The sequence below is a fragment of the Zingiber officinale genome, chromosome 1B (genome assembly GCF_018446385.1).
Source record: "Zingiber officinale cultivar Zhangliang chromosome 1B, Zo_v1.1, whole genome shotgun sequence".
NCBI lineage: Eukaryota > Viridiplantae > Streptophyta > Magnoliopsida > Zingiberales > Zingiberaceae > Zingiber > Zingiber officinale.
In genome coordinates, this window is record NC_055986.1 from 69,055,715 (window position 1) to 69,081,525 (window position 25,811).

The window sequence follows — 25,811 nt, forward strand, 5'->3', positions numbered from 1 at the left end:
GGTGGATAGCCAATCGGGAGTGATGAGCCTCCTCAAGTAACTCCTCCCTGACCGGTGAACTGGAGGCACTCATAATCGGCCTTGGTAATATATAATACCCACATCAACGTGGGTGAACTCTGTTTGCTGCCCAGAACCTAGCTGGTTGCCAATGAACTGTAAATACTGATCACCAGCCTGGGCCTCTCGGATCCTCGTCCTGATCGACGATTGAGCAACCATGGTAACAAGAATACCCTGCTCTATCTGTAGCCACAACTCGGTGGCAAGCCAAAGTCACTCTAGACTTCCCGCTAAGCGCGTCAACAACCACATTAGCTTTTCCTAGGTGATAGCTAATGGTACAATCAAAATCCTTCAGGAACTCCATCCATCTCCTCTGTCGGAGATTAGGTTCCTTCTAAGTAAAACAGATATTTAAGACTCTTAGGGTCAGTGAGAATCTCAAATGTAACGTCATATAAATAATGTCGCTAAATCTTCATGGCAAAAATAATGGCGACTTGCTCCAGATCATGTACAGGGTAGTTCTTCTCATGCTTCTTCAACCGACGAGAAGCATAGGAGACTACTCTATCGTGCTGCATCAAAACAGCGTCCAAACCCAGTAGAGATGCGTCGGTATAGAGCACAAATTCGTCCTCTCCAGAAGGTACAACCAAAAATCGGAGCCGACACTAAACTCCACTTCAGCTCCTATAAGCTGGTCATACAAACCTCAGTCCATGTGAACTTCACGCCTTTCCTGATCAGGCGTGTAAGTATCATAGCAATCCGTGAGAAACCCTCAACGTATCTCCGGAAATATCGAGCCAAACAAAGGAAGTTGCGAGCCTCTTATATCGACTCCGTCTACTCCCAACGGTAACAACCTCGATCTCCTGTGGAACCACGGTATACTCCTACTGGTGACCGTGTGTCCTAATCATCATCACATAAGACAATACAAATAAGCACTACTGATCATCACATATAGATGTTCTCGTCGAAACATCTCTAGATCTAAGCAAAGGTGGTGTACGTGACTCACCGCGGATCCGAAATAGATCACAACATCGTCAACAAAGACAATGGAAACTGATCCAAACATTCTAGGGATACCCAAATCATCGAGTCCATGATAACATCTAGGGCATCGCAAGCACTAATGGTAAAACCAAGACACATAATGTCCGTATCACAGACATTCCTAACAATAAGATCCCCAACAATAAACAGATCTAATCACCAACGATATATAATCACCAAAGAATAGAACCTCCAGTGTGAGAGCAATGATCTATCACACGAAATACCACATATGTGGGAGCAACGCTCAACCACAAGAAATCCTCCATATGTGGGAGCAACGCTCCACCACAAATAATCCAAAATATGTATCCACAATAAATATGGGAGCAATGCTCCGCTACAAACAATCCGCAATATGTAGGAGCAACGCTCCACTACAAAACAATCCCTAAATATGTGGGAATCCAGAATATATGGAAGCTACGCTCTACCAAAAACGATCTATAACATATGGGAGCTACGCTCTACCACAACTATACATAAGTGCCCAAAGCACCTAACTATCTAGCTAGAGACTGCACGAAATCTCTCTACCACAGATCACTGTGGGTAGCCTAGGGTATAACCACTCAGTAAGCAAATCAAATCCATAGTCAACTCTATCATCCTCCTAGTGGGTCGGTCACCCACTAATGGGAGAATTAGTTGACAGGGTAAAACAACCAATGCTTAAGTCTATCCAGATACTCTTATCTATTACTACTCATATGGATTATGAGGTTTGACAAATGGATGTCAAGACAGCTTTCCTTAACGGAAGTCTTGAAGAAAACATCCATATGAAGCAACAAGAGGGGTTCATTGAAAAAGGCAAAGAGTATCTAGTGTGCAAGCTAAATCGATTTATTTATGGACTAAACCAAGCTTCAAGGTCTTGGAACATCCGGTTTAATGAAGTAATCCAGTCGTATAGATTTATTCAGTGTCCGGATGAGTATTGTGTATACAAGAAGTGTGATGGAAATGTGGTGGTATTTCTTGTACTATACGTAGATGACATTTTGTTAGTTGGAAATAATATCAAAGTGTTGTTGGAAGTAAGAGTATGGTTGTCCAATCAATTCAATATGAAGGACTTAGGAGAATGCACACATATTCTTGGGATCAAAGTAATAAGGGATCGCAAGAAAAGGATGTTGTGCTTGTCCCAAGCTTCATATATCAATACAATCCTAGCTCATTTTTGTAACACCCACAAAATTATGAGATAAGTATATGGGTGTTAGTTGCTTTAGAGCATAAAGGTTAGAAGAATCAAAACGAAAAAAAAATAAGAGAAATAAAAGAAGAGGTGAAGGTTTGAACCTTGAACCTCTCACAAAGGATGGGAATAAAATTATGTATGATAACCACTAGGATAAAGAATAACATGTGAATAGGAAATGATGGGAATTGTAGTTAAAAGTAAAGATATAATTAAGTGAGGGAACAAGAGAAAATCAAGTAACTTTCTTCCCCTTGTTTACCTCTTGGTTAAGAAAAGGAGTAGCAAAAGACAAGTTGTCTTTCTTCCTTTTTCTTCTCTATTTTCGTGGAGTTTAAGAGAACAATGAAGAGAAGAGTTAAGGGGAAGGAATGAGGACATATTCTCATTAGAAAAATACATGCATGAATTAAGGAGGAAAGGAAGCAAAGTTCATCTTTGTAACTTCCACCCACTTAGCATAAAAAGGAAAGGAACTAAAGGATTTCATTTTTTTCCCTCCCCACCATTGCCGAAACTAGAAGCCTCCTCCCTCATCTCCACAAGCCAAGTTTAGGTTTCTCCCTAAGAGAAAACTAAACTACAAGAAGGAGCCTTCAAGGTGTACCCTTCCAAGCAAGAGAAATCAAAAGGAGTGCTAGAAGAAGAAGCTCCCTTCTTCCTCTTCACCAAGGGTACCAATTTTTTAAAGATTAACAAGTGAACGCTAGGTAAGCTTCCCCTCACCTGTGGTACAATAGTTTATATGGTTTTCCATGAAGAGAGAAAGCTTAAAAACTTAGGACTTGCTTTATGAAAATTCGGCCAAAAACAAGAAGAAGAGTCTAAGAAATTTGTAACTATTTATGCTTATGATTTTTCTTATGACATGTATTTTATGTAAGAGGTTAATCTAAGGTTTCCATACTAGGAGTGAATAATGAAAACTTAGATCCATGAACCTTAGACTCTCGGCCAAGCATGAACAAGAGGACTAGGTAAGCTTAAGACTCAACTAAGCATGTTTCCTTATTCTTGTATTATGTACCCTATGAAAATGATGTTGTTAACCTTTCATCTTACTTGTATGTTATTTGAAACTCCATTTCCATGCTCATGAATGTTCTGCCATAGAAGAACTAAAGGCCTAAGAGAGTTTAAACCTAAAAACTAAGCATGCTAAGATTTCTCCTAAGACAAGACATGAAGCTAAAATGTTATGCCATGATTGTATGTTAGTTATGAATCTTATTTCATGTTTATGAAGATTTGGTTATGATGAGATTTGAAGTCTAGGAAAGTTTAAACCAAGGCTAGGAGGCTCATGACCTTCTTGATAAATGATATGAAACTAGTTGATGTTTTTATGGTTGTTTGTTACATAGAATTTTGGTTACATGTAACTTTCGGCCACACTAAGTTTTAAAGCTAGGATGTGTAGATTTTTAACTAAGTTTACTCATGTTGTTCCTTGTTATGATGCCATGAAAATTGTGTAGGGTTTTCCATGCTTTTAGGCCATATGAAAAACAAAACCAAGCTCACATGTTTTGGCCACCTTTGAATTAAAGGCCTAGGAAAACTTAGAACCCAACTTATATATGTTCATGATGTTTTTTGTGATAAGTACTATGAAATGTAGTTGTGGTTTCCATGCTCTTATGCCACTAGAAACTTAGCTTCATGCTTGATAGGTTTCGTCCAATACTAGTGTAAAGGCCTAGAGAAATTTTGAAACCAACTTACATATGTTCATGATGTTTCTTGTGATAAGTACTAGGAAAGGTAGTTGTGGTTACCATGCTCTTATGCCACTAGAAACTTAGTTTCATGCTTGATGTGTTTCGGCCACTACAAGTTTAAAGGCCTAGAGAAAATTTAGAACCCAACTTATATATGCTTATGATGTCTTGTGATGTATGCTATGAAATGTAGTTGTGTTTTCCATGCTCTTATGCCACTAAAAACCTAGTTCCATGATAGATATGGTTCGTCCACTACAAGTTAATGGGTCTAGGAAGTTTGAAATTTAAAACAAATGTGCTTATGTTGTTCCTCATGAAAATGTATAAGATATTGGCTTAAGGTTCAACACTTCCATGCTACTTGTTGTTAGTTAGAGCCCTAGAGCCAATCATTTGATGATTGTATGGACTCAGGTATATCATATTCATGTATATATATTAAGGCATTTGGTTTTTGGTTATTATGCTTATTTGTATTAGTGCCAGATAAAATAAGTATAGTAACGTCATAGAGTAGAAAGGTTATTACCTATATCAATCGATTGGTTGAATCGATAGTGAGATGATATAGGGAACACTACTCTAAATCATTCCTAGTCGAGTATTAACATTCAGGGACAATGTTAATACAATAAGAATAGCATATAGGTCAGCTCGATGACTTGATCTCACAAGTCATGGATATAGAGATATCAAGCTGACACATGGGTATGCATTAGAGAATGTATACTGAATGACCCGCCATGAGAAAGTATCATGGATCGTTATATGAGTGTCATATACTTTCTCATGTGGCTATTAGTATGACTATTAGTCCTTTGACCTGAAGTCACCATGGATCCCTACATAAGGAGTTATGTACTTTGGTTTCGTCAAACGTCACCAGGGTGGACTATAAAGGCGATTACTGGGTATGTAATAAATTATGCAGAGGGATGTGAGTGATGTAGATGGGATCTATCCCTCCCATATGACGGGAGCGACATCAATATTCTTGATAGAGTTAGACCACGAAGTGCATGGCCATGCTCAAATGAGTCAACATGAGATGTTGAGCTCATTTAATCGAGTGAGTCTACTTGGAGTTCAAGATTTAGATTGATTAGAGGATGACATGGTCTATGTCTTACATTGATCAATCTAGATGTCAAGGATAGAAGGACATTTGACATATTTTGTGAGGAGTCACAATTGGTTGTCACAAGGTGATGTCGGATCTCGACATTCTTGTAACTTGGGTAGTAATGATGTGTTTCTAGATACCGCTCATTACTTATGCTCCTAAATGGGTTTAGGGCATTGCCAACGTTACAAGAACCTATAGGGTCACACACTAAGGACAATTAGATGGAGATTTGGTTCATATGATGAACCAAGAGAATTAGATTCATTTGATGAATCATATTGGATTAAGAGTAATCCAAATTGGGCTAATTGAGTTGGACTCAAGTTGATTCATGTATTTAATGAGTCTAATTTAGATTATGACTCATTAAATCAACTTAATTTAATGAATTAGATTCATTATATTAAGTTGGCTTGAATCATATGGTTGGATTAGATCAACCATGAGAGATTTGATAAAGTTTGACTTGATTTGAGAGGAAGAGAAAAAGTCATGTTTGACTTGACTTTTTGCCACATCACTAGTGAGTTGGCAAGATGTGGACCAATAGGATTGCTCCACATCATCAATGTGTGCCACCTCATGGAGGTTACAAGCCTCCATAGCATTTAATGTGGCCGGCCCACATTAAATGAGGAGGTTACACTTGTTGCCATGTCATTTAGTGAGGTTGCAAGATGTGGACCAATAGTGTTGATCCACATCATCCTAGAGTGCCACCTCATGGGGGTTACAACTCTTAATGGTCTCCACATTAATTGGAATTAATGTGGGGGTTTTACACCTCCTAGAGTGGCCGGCCACTTGATGGCTAAGGGGTTTTTTGATTTTCCCCTCATTGATTCATTCACTCTTCTTCTCCCTTGGGTGCTCACTCCTCTCCTTCTCCCATTCCTTGGCCGAACACTCCATTGGTGCTAGCACACCTTGTGTTTTGGTCATCTCCTTCTACTTGTGTCCGTGTGGATACATATAGAGGTTGTCTACTTTGACAACTAGAGATCCGGCGACATCTTGGACAAGCGGGAACGCGAAGGGCTTCGCTACAAGGGTAATGATCTTAACTTTAGTGTAGATCTAAAGTTTTTACAAACTCGTACAAGAAAAGGTTTTTCGAAAATTTTGTTTACGAATCTTTGCACGAGATCCATGGCTTTGGGTGACTCGGGGTTTCCGAGACGCGAAAAAGCGGTTTTCGCGGCCCGAAGAACCCAACACTTGTAACCTAGAATGAAACATGCTAGGGTTCGGCCATGATAAGATTAGGAGCTTAAGGAACTTAGAACCCAAACTGAATATGCTTAAGTAGTCCCTTATGAAATATGATATGATATGGGTTTAGGGTTTGCATGTTTGCATGTTGCTTAGAACTTGATTTATCTTCATGAAAGGTTTCGGCCATGGAAGAACTAGGAGGGCTTAAAAATTTAGGTTAACATGCTTATGACCTTTCTTATGCCAGTATGTGAAGATAGCAGGAGATTTTTATGTTTGTATGTTGTCTAGAGATCATGCCTCTACTCATGACTTTCGACCATATGGGTTTAGTGACCTAGATGTACCTCACATGCTATGAATGAATCAAGAGATGTTATTTAATGATTCCATGAATGGTTATGTCTTTTTATGATAAGTGATATGCTCTTTTATGTATGCTTATGATCCATGTATGTGCTATGTGTTCAATCATGCATGCTTTAGGATATGATAAAATGATATGTTCATTATGCAAGCTTATGATTCATGCATGTGCTGTGTGCCCAAATATGCATGCTTTATGATACGATAAGTGATATGTTCATGTTGTATGCTATGATTCATGCATGTGCTGTGTGCCCAAAAAAATGCATGTTTTATGATATGTCAAGAAACATGATATGCATGAAAGAATAAGAACTATGATATGTATGACATGCTACTTTACTTTATGTATGACTTGTACCAAGGGTGGGCTCCATAAGCGCCCCGGGGTCGATGGACTAAGAAACGGGCCTCGTTAGGGATGGGATCCTAAGTGCCCCTAGGTCGATGAACTAAGAAACGGGCCTAGTATGTATGCCTTGTAGGGTTCAAGACTTGCTACCTTGGACCTACATAGGACGCGCGCATTTATGTATGTGGTACAAGACGGGGCCCCAAACATGTTGAAATTATGTTTAAGTATGTATTGTATAAGTTTTCAAAAGACATGATGCATATGTTGCATGATATATGTTAGGAGTTTACCATGTTTATACTTTATGATTATGCCATGATAGTTATGATCATGTTATGCTATGACAGGATACATTTGATGATCATGTTATGTTATGCCATGATACTTTATGTTATGTTACGATATGTCATGATATGCTCTTGACATGATACATTTGTCTTTATGCCTTATGACTTGTGATTTTAATATGTTTTACGGTTTTTGTGAGTAGGAAAGGAACTTACTGTGCCATGAGTGCTCACAGCTTACTTTCTTGTATCACAGATAAAGGCAAGGAATGATTGTACTAGGGGAGCAGCAGGAGGGGCTAGAAGGATGTGTGCGGTAGTGGACTGGCTAAAGGAAAAGACCTACATTTTGTTTAATAAGAAATATGCCATGTTGATGTTTTTATTTCATAACTCCATGACCTTAAGTATGTGTTTGGGTATTAAGACTCAAAAAAAATTATGATAGGTATGCTATGTGGTTCTTTGATGTCTATGGTGATTTTTAAGTAAGAAAAGGTTTTTAAATTCTCTAAGTAAGACTTCCGCTGTGTTAAGTATGTATGTGTCGCAAGTAACCCCCGTCGCCTTAGCAGGAGGGGCGGGGCGTTACAGTTTTAGCATGCAAGACTCAAAGAAAGGTTTTCTACATTTTGGGCATGGAGTAGCTTTATCTAAAGGGATGTCTCCGAAGACATCAAAGGAGATAGAGGACATGAAGGCAGTTCCTTATGCTTCAGCTGTAGGAAGCCTAATGTATGCTATGTTGTGCACGAGACTGGATATCTGTTTTGTCGTGGGCATGGTTAGCAGATATCAAAGTAACCCTGGACAAGGACATTGGACTACTGTAAAGTATATATTAAAGTACCTGAGAAGGACTAGAGATTATATGCTGGTTAACCAAGCAGATGATTTGCTCCCTGTTGGTTACATGGATTCTAACTTCCAATCAGATAGGGACAATAGTAAGTCTACATCAGACTATGTGTTTACTTTAGGAGGTGGAGCCATTGCATGGAGGAGTGTTAGAAATACATTTCAGACTCAACCATGGAAGCTGAGTATGTGGCAGCCTCTGAGGTAGCCAAGGAGGCTATATGGCTTAGGAACTTCCTAATGGACTTAGATGTGATTCCTGGTTTGCCCAAAATCATCACAATTTATTGTGATAATAGCGGTGCAGTAGCAAACTCGAAGGAACCACGAGCCCATAAGGCAAGTAAACATATAGAGAGCAAGTACCACCTGATACGAGACATTGTAAAGCGAGGAGAAGTTGTTGTTGCCAAGATTGCATCAGCAGATAATCTGGCAGATCCTTTCACTAAGGCCCTTCGGGCGAATGCTTTCGATCGGCATGTTGAAGGAATGGGAATCAGATGTGTGGCGGCGATTATGACAGCATAGTCTTTTAGTATAAGTGGGAGATTGTTATAGTATATACTAAAAGCCTAGCTTTTCGTAAACATTTATTTTGAAATAAAGAATCACATTGGTCAAATATTTACATTTATGCTAAGTGTAGTTGTTCAATTAATTTATATTGTAGATAACATGGTGTGTGGTGTCACACACAGAAGATAGTGTTATAAGTTCTTTATAAATTATAAACAGTTGCTCATGACTAAAATGGATAGGAACAAATCATTGGAATAGTTGTTGTGTAATTTGGTATTAGTTTATCTTGACTATAAAATTACACTAGTACACTCAGAGTGTATTGAGTTGGATCAATTAAGGTAAGTTCTTTTTATACTGACAGAACAAAAGAACAAGACCTTTGTTATTTCGGAAATGTGTGCTCTTAATCCTGATATAATAAAAAGCACATATATCTAGTATTTATTTCTTTGACTTATCAATGAGTGAGATTTAGTTCGATAAATCAAGAGGCCCGATAAGTTGGGAAATGATATTATTTATAGCGTGTGTTGTTGATTATAGAAGAAAACTGTCCAAGTAATCTAGGTTGATAATGTTAGTTAGAGCCCTAGAGCCAATCATTTTTTGATGATTGTATGGACTCATGTATATCATATTCTTGTATATTAATAAAGGCATTTGTTTGGTTATTATACTTATTTGTATTAGTGCCCAATAGACTAAGTATAATAGTGTCCTTGAGTAGAAGGTTCTTACCTATATCAATCGATTGGTTGAATCGATAGTGAGATGATATAGGGAACACTACTCTAAATCATTCCTAGTCGAGTATTAACATTCAGGGATAATGTTAATACAATAAGACTAGCATGTAGGTCAGCTCGATGACTTGATCTCACAAGTCATGGATATAGAGATATCAAGCTGACACATGGGTATGCATTAGAGAATGTATACTGAATGACCCGCCATGAGAAAGTATCATGGATCGTTATATGAGTGTCATATACTTTCTCATGTGGCTATTAGTATGACTATTAGTCCTTAGACCTGAAGTCACCATGGATCCCTACATAAGGAGTTATGTACTTTGGTTTCGTCAAACGTCACCCGTAATTGGGTGGACTATAAAGGCGATTACTGGGTATATAACGAATTATGTAGAGGGATGTGAGTGATGTAGATGGGATCTATCCCTCCCATATGACGGGAGCGACATCGGTATTCTTGATAGAGTGAGACCACTAAGTGCATGGCCATGCCCAAATGAGTCATCATTAGATGTTGAGCTCATTTGATCGAGTGAGTCTACTTGGAGTTCAAGATTTAGATTGATTAGAGGATGACACGGTCTATGCCTCATATTGATCAATCTAGATGTCTAGGATAGAAGGACAATGTCACATATATTGTGAGGAGTCACAATTAGTAGTCACAAGGTGATGTCGGATCTCGACATTCTTGTAACTTGGGTAGTAATGATGTGTTGCTAGATACCGCTCATTACTTATGCTCCTAAATGGGTTTAGGGCATTGCCAACGTTACAAGAACCTATAGGGTCACACACTTAGGACAATTAGATGGAGATTAGGTTCCTATGATGAACCAAGAGGATTAGATTCATTTGATGAATTAAATTGGATTAAGAGTAATCCTAATTGGGCTAACTTGAGTTCTACTCAAGTTGATTCATATGTTCAATGAGTCTAATTTTGATTTTGACTCATTGAATCAACTTAATTAAATGAATTAGATTCATTATATTAAGTTGGCTTGAATCAAATGGTTGGATTCGATCAACCATGGAAGAGATTTGTTCAAGTTTGACTTGACTTGAGAGAAAGATTAAAAGTCAAGTTTGACTTGACTTTATGCCACCTCATTGGTGAGTTGGCATTGAAGTGGACCAATGATGTTACTCCACATCAACATGGGTGCCACCTCATGGAAGTTACAAAGCCATTCCCTTAATAACTTCACATTAATTGCATTTAATGGGGAGTTACACAAAGGAGAAGTGGCCGGCCACTTTTGGTTTGATTTGGAATTCATTTTTCCATTCAAGTGGTGTATCTTCTTCTTCCTCCTCTTGAAGCTCTTCCTCTCCCTCTCCTCCTTGCCTTGGTCGAATCTCACCAAGGTGCTAGCACACCTTTTGTGTGAGGTTTCTCCACCTACGTGTCCGTGTGGATACTTCTAGAGGACCGGCACTTGACGGTCTTGAGATCCGACAACTCCTTGGAAGAGCGGGAACGCGATAGGGCACACAACAAGGGTAATGATTTTAACTTTAGTGTAGATGTAAAGTTTTTACAAACTCGTACAAGAAAAAGGTTTTTCGAAAATTTTGTTTACGAATCTTTGCACGAGATCCATGGCTTTGGGTGACTCGGGGTTTCCGCGACGCGAAAAAGCGGTATCAGAGCCACGTGGAAAGACTTGTACGAGTTCGTTTGTATTTTTATGAAAAATATTCCTTCTGTGATTTTCTGTAAAAATTGAGTTTTTAGAGTTTTTATGAGTAATTTTTCCGTAGAAGCGAAGCACAAGTGTCTCGGCACTTGTAGGCTTCGGCTACCAGAAAGTTTTCTTTTAAACGACTTCGTTTTGCCCCAAATCCGTTTGGGACAGCGGGGTCAGGTGCCATTAGATCACAAAGGAGCAACTCACGATGGTTAGATCGTGGGTAGGGGCATTGCCCCTAACCACGCAAGGGAATTTGCTCCGCGATTGCACCCGAAATCGCTAAAAACGAACCCGCCGGGAAGATTTTTCCGAAACGGCAATGTCTCGACCCAAATCGTTTTGGGACAGCGGGTTTAGGCGCTGTTGGATCGCAAAGGAACCCTCGCGATGGTTAGATCGCGGGTAGGGGGGCTGGCCCTGGGCCCCGCAAGGGGATCCGTTCCGCGATTGCGCCCGAAACCGCTAAACGGGACCGCCGGGAAATTTTACTTATAAAAATTGTAAAAATTATTTTTAAAATTACAAAAAAATTATGAAAAATATATAATTTTGAATTATATATTAATTTGTGATAGTCATGGCTCAAAAATACCCAATAAGATTGGATTTGTGTTGTAATTCATAATACGGCCTGCGTGCCGTCATATGATTGTGTGTGCTGTATTTTTATTTTTTCCCACGGCCTGCGCGTCGTGCCTTTCTCTTATTCTGGTTGTAAATTAGATTTAGACTCGAATGTAACTCGAGTTTCAAATTGTAATGTACAAATTGGAGCGCTGGAGGGTCCACACGAGACGGAGTTCCGAGGCGGGCACGAGCAACACAAGGTGGTCAAAGGGTGGAGCTTGGAGAAGCTGTTGACCCTAGGTTGACCAATCGATCTTCTCATTGGCTTGAGAAGATCGTAGTAGGGTCATGACTAAATCACAAATAAATTAATTAATTGCTTGTGTATGTGATGCATATTTAATTAGTTAATTAATTAGTGCCTTACGATTAGATTAGATCTAAGTCGTGCACATGATGCACCCTTGCGATTAGATTAGATCTAAGTCGTGCAAAAGATGCATCCCTTTCGATTAGATTAGATCTCAATCGACTCAACTCTAATGCCTAACCGTGCCGTGATACCTATCACTACCTCGATCACATGTATTGTTGAATCTGCCAAAGCAGAGCAATACATATTATCTTGGTAGGGTACGGAGGGACAATCTTGGTCCCGCCTATCAACGCATGGGTGAATACAAACTCAATTAGATTGAGTATTCCTAGTTACTCGGTTGGATCGAGTCAACTATAGACATTCCTCCAACGGTTGGAAAAGATAGGTCAAAATCACATCTATATTAACTCTCGGGCGTATTAGCCAAAGCTAACTCGAGTTTTAATATAAATGCGGATATTGATTTTATAAACAAGAGTTGCATAGAGATGTAATTGGTAATCCTTACCTACCGATCATACTAAGCCTTGGGCGTATTAGCCAAAGCTAACTCAAGGGTTAGTATGATGTGGATCTTGTCCCACATGAATTATAGTATTCAGTGGGAGCATCATTTAGTTAAAGGCCTAATTAAATGATTTTTTAAAGAATATGATATTTATTTCTGCAAATTTTCTGTTGTAGATAACCATGACGTCGAACACGAATTCCTTCTCCCTGCGATCTGTCCTTGAGAAGGACAAGCTCAACGGAGCGAATTTCCTGGACTGGTACAGGAACTTGAGAATAGTTCTCACCAGAACGGCACGTTCTGGAGCAGCCCATTCCGAGGCTCCTCCCGCCAATGCCCGCGAGCATAAAGATGCTTACAAGAAGCATCAAGACGATGCATTAGATGTGTCCTCTAATGCTCGCGACCATGAACTCCGAGCTTGAAGCAACACGAGTTGATGGGCGCTACGATATGGTTGAGCATCTTCGCCAACTATATCGGGACAAGCGAGGCATGAGAGATTTGAGATCTCTAAGGCACTGTTTCAGTGTAAGATGTCGACGGGGCTCCTGTAGGTCCTTATGTACTCAAGATGATTGGGTACATAGAGAACCTACAAAGACTGGGGTTCCCACTTGGCCAAGAGCTGGCCACTGACTTGATCTTGCAGTCCTTGCCGGATAGCTATAGTCAATTCGTTCTCAACTATAACATGAACGAGATTGACAAGCCACTGCCCGAGCTACTTAGTATGTTACGAACTGCTGAGATTAACCTTAAGAAGGTTAAGCCCATTCTGATGGTCCAGAAGCACAAGGGCAAGGGCAAGCCCAAAGGTAAGGGAAAGTCCCAAACCAAGGGCAAAGGCAAGGCACTGAAGCCTAAAGGAGGGGTCGCCAAGGATGCTACCTGCTTCCACTGCGGTCAGCACTGGAAGAGGAACTGCAAGGTATACTTGGAGGATCTTAAGAAGAAGCGAAGTGAGACTTCCACTTCAGGTATATATGTTATAGAAGTTAATCTATCTATTTCTACATCATGGGTATTAGATACTGGATGTGCTTCTCACATTTGTACTGATGTGCAGGCGCTGAGGAATAGCAGAGCATTGCCAAAGGGCGAGGTGGACCTACGAGTAGGCAATGGAGCACGGGTTGCTGCTGTTGCTGTAGGAACTTATCAGCTATCTCTGCCCTCTGGGCTTGTACTAGATTTAGATGATTGTTGTTATGTGCCTGCTCTTACTAAGAACATAGTTTCAGTTTCTTGTTTAGACAAGAAAGGATACTCTTTTATAATAAAAGACAAATGTTGTTCTGTTTATTTGAAAGATATGTTATATTGTAGTGCACCACTAATAAACAGACTCTATATTCTAGACCTTGAGAGCCCTATCTATAACATTAGTACCAAGAGGTTCAAGTCAAATGACATGAACCAAACATACCTCTGGCACTGTCGCTTAGGTCATATAAATGACAAGCGCTTATCCCAGCTCCATAAGGATGGTTTGCTGGACTCATTTGATTTAGAATCATATGAGATATGCGAGTCATGCCTACGAGGCAAGATGACCAAGACCCCCTTTAGTGGGCATAGCGAGAGAGCAACTGATTTGTTAGAACTCATACATAGTGATGTATGTGGCCCTTTCAATGTTGCTGCTAGAGGCGGTTACAGATACTTCATCACATTTACTGATGACTTCAGTAGATATGGTTATGAGTACTTGATGACACATAAGTCTGAATCCTTTGAAAAGTTCAAAGAATTCAAGAATGAAGTACAGAACCAGCTTGGCAAGAGTATTAAGATACTTCGATCTGATCGAGGTGGAGAATACCTTAGCCATGAGTTTCGTGACTACCTAGCTGAGTGTGGGATTCTATCCCAACTCACTCCTCCTGGAACACCACAGTGGAATGGTGTATCCGAAAGGAGGAATCGTACCCTATTAGATATGGTACGATCTATGATGAGTCACACAGATCTTCCGACATATCTATGGGGATATGCTCTAGACACGGCAGCTTTCATTCTCAACCGAGTTCCATCCAAGGCCGTGATAAAGACACCATATAGGATATGGACTGGGAGAGATGCAGGTGTCTTTCATGAGGATTTGGGGTTGTGAGGCTTACGTCGACGTCAAGTCTCGGACAAATTAGGACCCAAATCCGACAAGTGCTATTCATCGGATATCCCAAGGAAACTAAGGATATTACTTCTACATTCCCGGTCAAGGTAGTTGTTGCAAAGACTGGAGTCTTTCTAGAAAGGGACTTTGTTTCTAGAAAGACTAGTGGGAGTGCGTTCGATCTTGAAGAAGTTCAAGATGCGAACAATAGCACTGATGCCTCGATGGAAGTTGAACTGTAACCACAAAATGTTGTGGATGATGTTGTTCCACAAAGAGTTGAGGAACAACAACCAGTTCAAGTAGACATACCTCTTCGCAGGTCTGATAGGGTACGTCGTCAGCCTGAGAGATACTCATTTCTCTTGTCTGACCATGATGACGTTGTGCTCATAGATGATGAGCCTACCACCTATCAGGAAGCTGTGATGAGACCAGATTCCGAGAAATGGCTAGAAGCCATGAGATCCGAAATGGATTCCATGTACACCAACCAAGTATGGACTTTGGTTGATCCACCTGAAGGGGTAAAACCCATTGGGTGTAAGTGGGTCTTTAAGAGAAAGACTGACATGGATGGACTTATCTATAAGGGTCGCTTGGTAGCTAAAGGTTTCAAGCAAATTCATGGTATTGAATATGATGAAACCTTTTCTCCAGTAGCGATGTTTAAGTCTATTCGGATCATGCTTATCGCTTACCATGACTATGAGATATGGCAGATGGATGTCAAAACCGCGTTTCTGAATGGAAACCTACTCGAGGATGTGTACATGACACAACTTGAGGGTTTTGTAGATCCACAGCATACTAGCAGAGTATGCAAGCTGCATAGGTCCATTTATGGACTAAAGCAAGCTTCTCGGAGCTGGAATCTTTGATTCGATGATGCAATCAAATAGTTTGGTTTCATCAAGAATGAAGATGAGCCTTGTGTCTACAAGAAGGTTGTAGGGGATATAGTTGTCTTCCTCATATTGTATGTGGATGACATACTACTCATTGGGAAGGACATCCTATGCTGTCAAGACCTGGCTAGGGAGTTGCTTCTCAATAAAGGACTTAGGTGAAGCATCCCGCATTCTAGGGATACAGATCTATAGAGATAGATCTAAGAGATTGCTTCTCCTAAGTCAGAGTACATATATTGACAAGGTACTCCTTCGGTTTGCCATGTAGAACTCCAAGAAGGGATTTCTGCCGATGTCACATGACGTGAGTTTTTCGAAGACTCAAGGTCCCTCTTCTAGAGAGGAGAGAGACAGCATGGATCAGATCCCTTATGCCTTAGCCATAGGATCTATCATGTACGCCATGCTATGTACTCGACCTGATGTCTCGTATGCTTTGAGCATGATGAGCAGATACCAGTCAGATCCAGTGAAAGTCACTGGATAGCGGTCAAGAATATTCTTAAGTACTTAAAAAGGACTAAAGAATATTTCTTGATATATGGAGGCAATGATGAGCTAGCTGTAAAGGGTTACAGTGATGCTAGCTTCCAGACCGACCAGGATGATTATCGATCGCAGTCAGGGTTCGTGTTTTGCATAAATGGTGGTGCTGTGAGCTGGAAGAGTTCGAAGCAGGACACAGTAGCTGATTCTACGACAGAGGCCGAGTATATTGCTGCATCAGAAGCAGCAAAGGAGGCAGTTTGGATCCGCAAGTTCATCACTGAACTTGGGGTGGTTCCTAGCATTGCTGACCATATTGAGCTCTATTGTGACAACAATGGAGCTATAGCACAGGCGAAGGAACCTCGCTCACACCAGCGGACCAAGCACATACTACGGCGCTTCCATCTCATTCGAGAGATTATCGATAGAGGAGATGTGAAGATTTGTAGAGTACCTACAGAGGCTAACATCGCAGATCCCTTGACCAAGGCTTTGGCACAGAGGAAGCATGATGGTCACACTAAGTCTTTAGGCCTTAGAGCCTATACTGATTGTCACTAGTGCTAGTGGGAGATTGTTAGTTAGAGCCCTAGAGCCATTCATTTTTTGATGATTGTATGGACTCATGTATATCATATTCTTGTATATTAATAAAGGCATTTGTTTGGTTATTATACTTATTTGTATTAGTGCCAAATAGACTAAGTATAATAGCGTCCTTGAGTAGAAGGTTCATACCTATATCAATCGATTAGTTGAATCGATAGTGAGATGATATAGGGAACACTACTCTAAATCATTCCTAGTCGAGTATTAACATTCAGGGACAATGTTAATGCAATAAGACTAGCATGTAGGTCAGTTCGATGACTTGATCTCACAAGTCATGGATATAGAGATATCAAGCTGACACATGGGTATACATTGGAGAATGTATACTGAATGACCCGCCATGAGAAAGTATCATGGATCGTTATATGAGTGTCATATACTTTCTCATGTGGCTATTAGTATGACTATTAGTCCTTAGACCTGAAGTCACCATGGATCCCTACATAAGGAGTTATGTACTTTGGTTTCGTCAAACGTCACCCGTAACTGGGTGGACTATAAAGGCGATTACTGGGTATATAACGAATTATGTAGAGGGATGTGAGTGATGTAGATGGGATCTATCCCTCCCATATGACGGGAGCGACATCGGTATTCTTGATAGAGTGAGACCACTAAGTGCATGGCCATGCCCAAATGAGTCATCATTAGATGTTGAGCTCATTTGATCGAGTGAGTCTACTTGGAGTTCAAGATTTAGATTGATTAGAGGATGACACGGTCTATGTCTCATATTGATCAATCTAGATGTCTAGGATAGAAGGATAATGTCACATATATTGTGAGGAGTCACAATTAGTAGTCACAAGGTGATGTCGGATCTCGACATTCTTGTAACTTGGGTAGTAATGATGTGTTGCTAGTCACAAGGTGATGTTGGTTTAGGGCATTGCCAACGTTACAAGAACCTATAGGGTCACACACTTAGGACAATTAGATGGAGATTAGGTTCCTATGATGAACCAAGAGGATTAGATTCATTTGATGAATCAAATTGGATTAAGAGTAATCCTAATTGGGCTAACTTGAGTTCTACTCAAGTTGATTCATATGTTCAATGAGTCTAATTTTGATTTTGACTCATTGAATCAACTTAATTAAATGAATTAGATTCATTATATTAAGTTGGCTTGAATCAAATGGTTGGATTCGATCAACCATGGAAGAGATTTGTTCAAGTTTGACTTGACTTGAGAGAAAGATTAAAAGTCAAGTTTGACTTGACTTTATGCCACCTCATTGGTGAGTTGGCATTGAAGTGGACCAATGATGTTACTCCACATCATCATGGGTGCCACCTCATGGAAGTTACAAAGCCATTCCCTTAATAACTTCACATTAATTGCATTTAATGGGGAGTTACACAAAGGAGAAGTGGCCGGCCACTTTTGGTTTGATTTGGAATTCATTTTTCCATTCAAGTGGTGTATCTTCTTCTTCCTCCTCTTGAAGCTCTTCCTCTCCCTCTCCTCCTTGCCTTGGCCGAATCTCACCAAGGTGCTAGCACACCTTTTGTGTGAGGTTTCTCCACCTACGTGTCCGTGTGGATACTTCTAGAGGACCGGCGCTTGACGGTCTTGAGATCCGGCAACTCCTTGAAAGAGCGGGAACGCGAAAGGGCACGCAACAAGGGTAATGATTTTAACTTTAGTGTAGATCTAAAGTTTTTACAAACTCGTACAAGAAAAAGGTTTTTCGAAAATTTTGTTTACGAATCTTTGCACGAGATCCATGGCTTTGAGTGACTCGGGGTTTCTGCGACGCGAAAAAGCAGTTTTCGCAGCCCGAAGAACCCAACAGATAATGTCTCTAAGAGGAGCTCATAAGGATTGTCATGTAAACCTTGCAGGTCGACTTAGTCCGACATGACGATAAGGTTGAGTGGTACTACTCTTGGACTAAGATATTAATTAAAGTGAGTTGTCAGTAACTCATTTAATTAGCGGACATTCGACATCTTAAACACAGGGAGGTTAAGACACTCATGATAAGAAGGAGCCCAAAATGTAATTTGGGATTAGTGTGATAGTTCAATAATAATTCTTTAGTGGTATGAATTATTATTGATGAAATTAAGTTGGATGTTCGGGACGAACACGGGAAGCTTAATTTCATTAGGAGACCAAAATCAATTCCTCCTCTCGGTCCCTATCGTAGCCTCTTATTTATAAAAAATTATATCCACCAAATACCCACTTCCTACCCACCCTTAGGTGGTCAACCAAGCAAGCTTGGAGCCCAAGCTTGGGCTGGCCAAGCCAAAGGCTTGAGCTAAGTAGGGTGGCCGACAATAGCTTGGAGCCAAAGCTTGGTGTGGTCGGCCATATAAAATAAAAGGATTTTATTTTTTAAAATATTTTCTTATGTGGAAGCCATGGTTTTAAAAGAGGGTTTAAAATTTAAATATTTCCTTTTATTGTTTTCTACAAAAGATTAAGAGAAAGGTTTAATATCTTTCCTTATTTGTAGTTAAAAGGAATATTTAATTTTTGAGAAAACTTTCCTTTTATGTAACCATCCTCATGATTTTAAAAGAGAGTTTTAAAATTAAATCTTTCCTTTTATAGTTTCTACAAAAGATTAAGAGAAAAGATTTAATATCTTTCCTTATTTGTAGATTGAAAGGAAGATTTTAATTTTGAGAAAACTTTCCTTTATGTAATCATCCACATGTTTTAATAGAGAGATTTTAATTTATAAAAGTTTCCTTTTATAACCAATCATGAAAGGAATTTTTAAAGAGAAATTTTATTTTTAAAATTTCCAGAAACAAATAAGGAAGTTTTAATTTTGTGTTTCAAACTTGCCTTATTTGGAGCTCTTGTAGGGGCTGGCTATGAGAAGGGTTAAAAGGAATTTTTAATTAAATTTTCCTTATTAACCAATGGCAAGGAAAATAAGGGAATTTTAATAATAATTAAATCTCCTTATTTGCCAAGACCAGGGAATATAAAAGAGAGGGTAGAGGTGCCTCACCTCATAACATCTCTTCTATTGTTTCTCTCTTCTCTTCCTTGGTATGGTGGCCCTATACTCTTCCTTTTCTCTTCTTCTTTATGTTAGCTAGAGCCCTAGAGCCAATCATTTGATAATTTTATTTTGGACTTATTGTATCATATTCTATATTAATAAAGGCATTTGGTTTTTGGTTATTATACTTACTTATATTGGTGCCAAATAAACTAAGTATAATAACGTCCTTGAGTAGAAGGTTCTTACCTATATCAATCGGTTAGCTGAACCGATAGTGAGATGATATAGGGAACACTACTCTTAATCATTCCTAGTCGAGTATTAACATTCAGGGACAATGTTAATGCAATAAGACTAACATGTAGGTCAACTCGATGACTTGATCTCACAAGTCATGGATATAGAGATATCAAGTTGACACATGGGTATACATTAGAGAATGTATACTGAATGACCCGCCATGAGAAAGTATCATGGATCGTTATATGAGTGTCATATACTTTCTCATGTGGCTATTAGTATGACTACTAGTCCTTAGACCTGAAGTCACCATAGATCCCTACATAAGGAGTTATGTACTTTGGTTTCATCAAACGTCACCCGTAACAGGGTGGACTATAAAGGCGATTACTGGGTATATAACAAATTATACAGAGGGATGTGAGTGATGTAGATGGGATCTATCCCTCCTATATGACGGGAGAGACATCGGTATTCCTGATAGAGTGAGACCACGAAGTGCATGGTCATGCCCAAATGAGTCAATATGAGATATTGAGCTCATTTGATTTAGTGAGTCTACTTGGAGTTTAGGATTTAGATTGATCAGAGGATGACACGGTCTATGCCTCATATTGATCAATCTAGATGTTTAGGATAGAATGACACTTGTCATATATTGTGAGGAGTCACAATTAATAGTCATAAGGTGATGTTGGATCTCAACATTTCTTGTAACTTGGGTAGCAATGATGTATTGCTAGATGCCACTAATTGCTTATGTTTTAAAGGAGTTTAGAAACATTGCCAACGTTACAAGAACCTATTAGGTCACACACAAAGAACAAGTGGATGGAGATTAGGTTCATATGATGAACCAATTGGATTAGGTTCATATGATGAACCAATTGGATTCGGATTGATTTAAATTAGACTTATTGAGTTAGACTCAATTAGATTCAATTGTTGAATGAGTCTAATTTAAATTTGATTCATTAAGTCAATTTATATTAATGAATTGAGATTCATTAGATTGAAATTGGCTTGAATCAAAGAATGAATTCACCTCAACATGGAAGAGATTTGGTCAATTTTGACTTGACCAAAATGGGAAGTTGAAACATCAAGTTTGACTTGATGAATTGCCACTTCATGGAGGAAGACTATCCTACATGGCAGCCACATCATCTCCTAGTTGTCAAGTAGGTTACAATCCTCTATTTAATGTGGCCGGCCACATTAAATGAGGGGGTTACCCATGTGTGGCCGGCCACATAATGAAAGGAGGTTTCATTTTTTGGTGGCAATTGATTAGGTGGTAATTATTCCATCTTCTTCCTAGCTTCCTCCTCCTCCTTTGCTGTGGTTTCCGTGAGCTTTCATGGAGGGAGAAGGTGTATGAGTTGTGTTCGAAGAAAAGGGTGAAGTGAAGGTCACAAAGGAGGGTACCTAGAGGATTATGTGAGATCCCTTTTCTTTCTCTCCTTTCTTCCCTTTTTAAATCCTACCCGAGAGCCCTAGAGAGTGCTAGCACACTTGGGTTCTCTCTTCTCCATCCTTGAGTGTTAGAGAACACCTCTTGTTCGTGTGGATATCACTAGAGAGTTGTCTACGTTGACAACTTTGAGATCCGGCGTACCGTTGGACGAGCGGGATTTGCAAGGGCACGCTTCGAAGGTAAAATATTTTTCCTTTGTAGATCGACTATAGATCATAGTTTAAAACTCGTACTCATGTTTTCGGAAAGTTTTCTTCGCACGAGATCCAATGGCTAGGGTGATTCGGGGTTTCCGCGACGCGAAAACGCGGTTTTCGCGGCCCGAAAAATCCAGCAGTGGTATTAGAGCCACGTGCGAAGCGAGTACGAGTTTAGATTCGTATTTTTATGAAAAATATGCATACTGTAACATTCTGTGAATTTCCTAATTTTTATGATTTTATGGGTATTTTTCTCGTAGAAGCACAAGTGTTTTTACACTTGTAGGCTTCGACTACCGAGAAGAATTTTCCGAAACAGCAATTTTTTGACCCAAATCGTTTTGGGACTGTAATGCCCACCCTTCTTACCCAAGGGCGGCGCTACGATCTTATACTATTTACGTACATGCTTTAGTTATACTATAACAGCGGAAAATTTTTAAATCATTCCTTTTTCTTAAATAAGCATGATATCACATATTCTGATTAGTTCGAATGTGCATATATTGATCATATAATTAAAAATATTAATTTGTCCGAATCGTTCTTGCCGAGCCACCACCACACACATCACTATCTGCTCCTCCTGCTGCTCCGTCATTCCGAATATCCGTCCCCCATATCTGCGGTACAAGGAAAGTAAGCTATGAGCGCTCATGGCTCAGTAAGTTCCTTTCCTACTCACTAAAACCGAATGCATATCATTGCATATCAATATCATGCGAGGTATCATAAGCATACGACATACAAGGGTATCATATTCATATTCATATCATAATATCACATGACATTATATCTAATCATCAGATAATTCAAGCACATATGTAGGCAATGCATCATGAATTTGAAAACTTATACTTATAAGTACTTGAAATTAATATCATCATTAGAGGGGATCCCGGTTTGTACCACATACATAATGCGCGCGCTTCATAGGTAGGTCCAAGGTAGCAAGTCTTGAACCCTACCATGCATACATACTAGGCCCGAGTCTTACTCCATCGACCTAGGGCACTCAGAGGCCCATTACTGACGAGGCCCGAGTCTTACTCCATCGACCCCGGGGCGTTTACGGAGCCCACCCTTGGTACAAACCATACAAAAATAACTTATCATGCATAACTATCATATCATGTCCCTAACAATCTTTCATGCATTTCTTTTTTCATTTCTTTTCATTATGTATAGCATTTCCTATGCTATAACATATCATTACGTAACATAATTTCATTTCTTCTCATTATGTATAGCATTTCCTATGCTATAACATATCATGGAATATTACGTAACATAATTTCTTTTCTTCTTATTATGTATAGCATTTCCTATGCTATAACATATCATGGCATGTTACGTAACATAATTTCATTTCTTCTCATTATGTATAGCATTTCCTATGCTATGACATATCATGGCATATTACGTAACATAATTTCATTTCTTCTCATTATGTATAGCATTTCCTATGCTATAACATATCATGGCATATTACGTAACATAATTTCATTTCTTCTCATTATGTATAGCATTTCCTATGCTATAACATATCATGGCATATTACATAACATAATTTCATTTCTTCTCATTATGTATAGCATTTCCTATGCTATAACATATCATAGCATATTACATAACATAATTTCATTTCTTCTCATTATGTATAGCATTTCCTAGGTTTCTTTCCCTTTTTCTTTTATTTTCCTTCATCGGCGAAACCTACCAGTCCTTAAGCTAGGTTTCTTAAGTGGCCTAAAGCATGGAAAGCCTAAGTAAATATCATGGCAAAAGTTACTAAGAACATCATACACAAAATTGGATCATAAACAAGCTAGGACTTTTGTGATCTTACATGTCTTGTATCATGTAACTAATTTTCTACATTCCAATTAAACATGAGAGCATTAATCAACTTTCATATCATAATATCACAGAGGTCTTGAGCATATTAATATTTTTGTTTAGGCTAATCTAAGCTATCCCTTTTATCATAGCCGAAAAACCCTAAAAAGAGTTCATGAGTTTCTAGCAATGTGAACACCCTTTAAGAAACTTTATATCCTATCATAGGAGCATGTTTATTTAAATTTTTGAAGGTCTTTCTAACCCTTAACCTTTCTGGTCCGGAGCATACAAGTGAGTTTTCTTTTGGTTCCAATTAATTTCCAAGCAAGAAAACCATAGAAAGGTCCTTAGCATTTCATAGAAGGAACCTTGCACTAGTTTGGTTAAACAATAATCTTCCTAACCTCTTTAAAATATTTTTGGTTGAATCCTAGGGTTAGATACTCCTCTGATCATACATCATATCAGTATAAAATCATGGAAAAGAATCCTTCTACATAGCATAGAAAATCTTATCATGAAATGAGGTCTTGTTTAAATCATCCTAGATTTGAATACCTTTTCTTTAGCCGAATTTTCTTAAATTCTTTCCTAGGTTTTCCAATCCTTATAAATCCGAAAATCACATAAAAGCCTTGTACCACAGGTGAGGGGAAGCTTACCTTCTTTGCTTAAGTTTCCTAGGTTCGAGAACTTGCTTGTGGACCTTTCTTCTTCTTGCTTGCTTTGCTCGGCACCAATGGAGGAAGCTAGGTCTTTTGGTGGAGAGGGGGAGGAAGAAGAGACTTCTTCCTCTTGTGTTGCTCGGCAACAACAAGAAAGAAAAGAGGGAGAGAGTGAGGAGGAAGAAGAGGTTTCTTCCTCTTGTGTTGCTCGGCAACAAGAAGAAGAAAAGAGGGAGAGAGTGAGTTCTCGGCACCAATGGAGGAGAGGAGGAGAATGAGTTGAGGATGAAGTTGAAGTCACCCCTCCATGCCTATTTATACTAAAATGAGGGGAGGAAAACTTGACTTGATTCATCCTCCTTATTTATTTCTCCTCTTTAATGATAAGAATATTCTAGAGAAATGCTTCTTGAGTTCTCTCTTTTCTTTCCTTTAATTAAAATTCCTATCTCTCCTCTTACAATATCCTCTCCTATCACACTTGGTTAACACATGCATACATCCACAAGAGAACCAAGGATCAAAACTTGGTTATGTATATTTTTACTTCTTTTTTTTTTTAAGTAAAAAGAATCCTTTCTTATTCTTAACTACTTAGTCCTTTCTCTCCTTATCAATAATTCTCCTATCCCCTTTGATATCCTATAAATGTTCCTTACAAGAGATCCAAATTTCAATCTCTCTTCTAACATTTTATTTTCTTTTGTACATAATAATTCATATATTACCATATTATGCATTATGCATAAATATTTCACACATGAATATATTATCTCATATTTCTTCCTTTTGTCTACATTAATTCCATACATTATAAATCATGCATAGATGATTTATATTCTCAACTTTATTTTCTTTCATAAAGTTTTAATCATCTAAATCCTTCCCATCTTAATATTTAACTTAGAATATCTACACCTTCTTTTCGCTACATTCGTACTCTCATTACCCTTACTTTCTTATCTAGGCTTTCTAGGGGTGTTACAGGGACAGCGTACTTAGGCACTATAGGATCGCTTAGGAGCAACTCGCGATGGTTCGATCGCGGGTAGGGGTACTGCCCCTAACCCCGCAAGGGGATTTGCTCCGCGATTGCGTCCGAAATCGCTAATCGGGACCGCCGGGAAAATTTTACTCATAAAATCTGTAAAATTATAAAAAATTACAGAAAATTATGAAAAGTATATAATTTTGAATTATATATTAATTTTGTGATAGTCATGGCCCAAAGACCCAATTTGATTGGATAATTTGTGTTGTAATTCATAATACGGCCTGCGCGCCGTGATGTGTTGTGCGTGTTGTATTTTATTTTATTTTTGGTTTATTTTTCACGACCTGCGCGTCGTGCCTTTCTTTTATTCTGGTTGTAAATTAGATTTAGACTCGAATATAACTCGAGTTTCAAAAATTGTAATGTACAAAATTGGAGCTGTGGAAGGTCCACTCGAGACGGAGTTACGAGGAAGGCGCGAGCAACACAAGGTGGTCAAAAGGAAGGCGCTTGAGAAGTTGACCTTAGGTTGACTATCCGATCTTCTCATTGGCTTGAGAAGATCGTAGTAGGGCCATGACTAATCACAAAACTTAGTTAATTACTTGTGTATATGATGCATGTTTAATTAAGTAATTAATTAGTGCCTAGC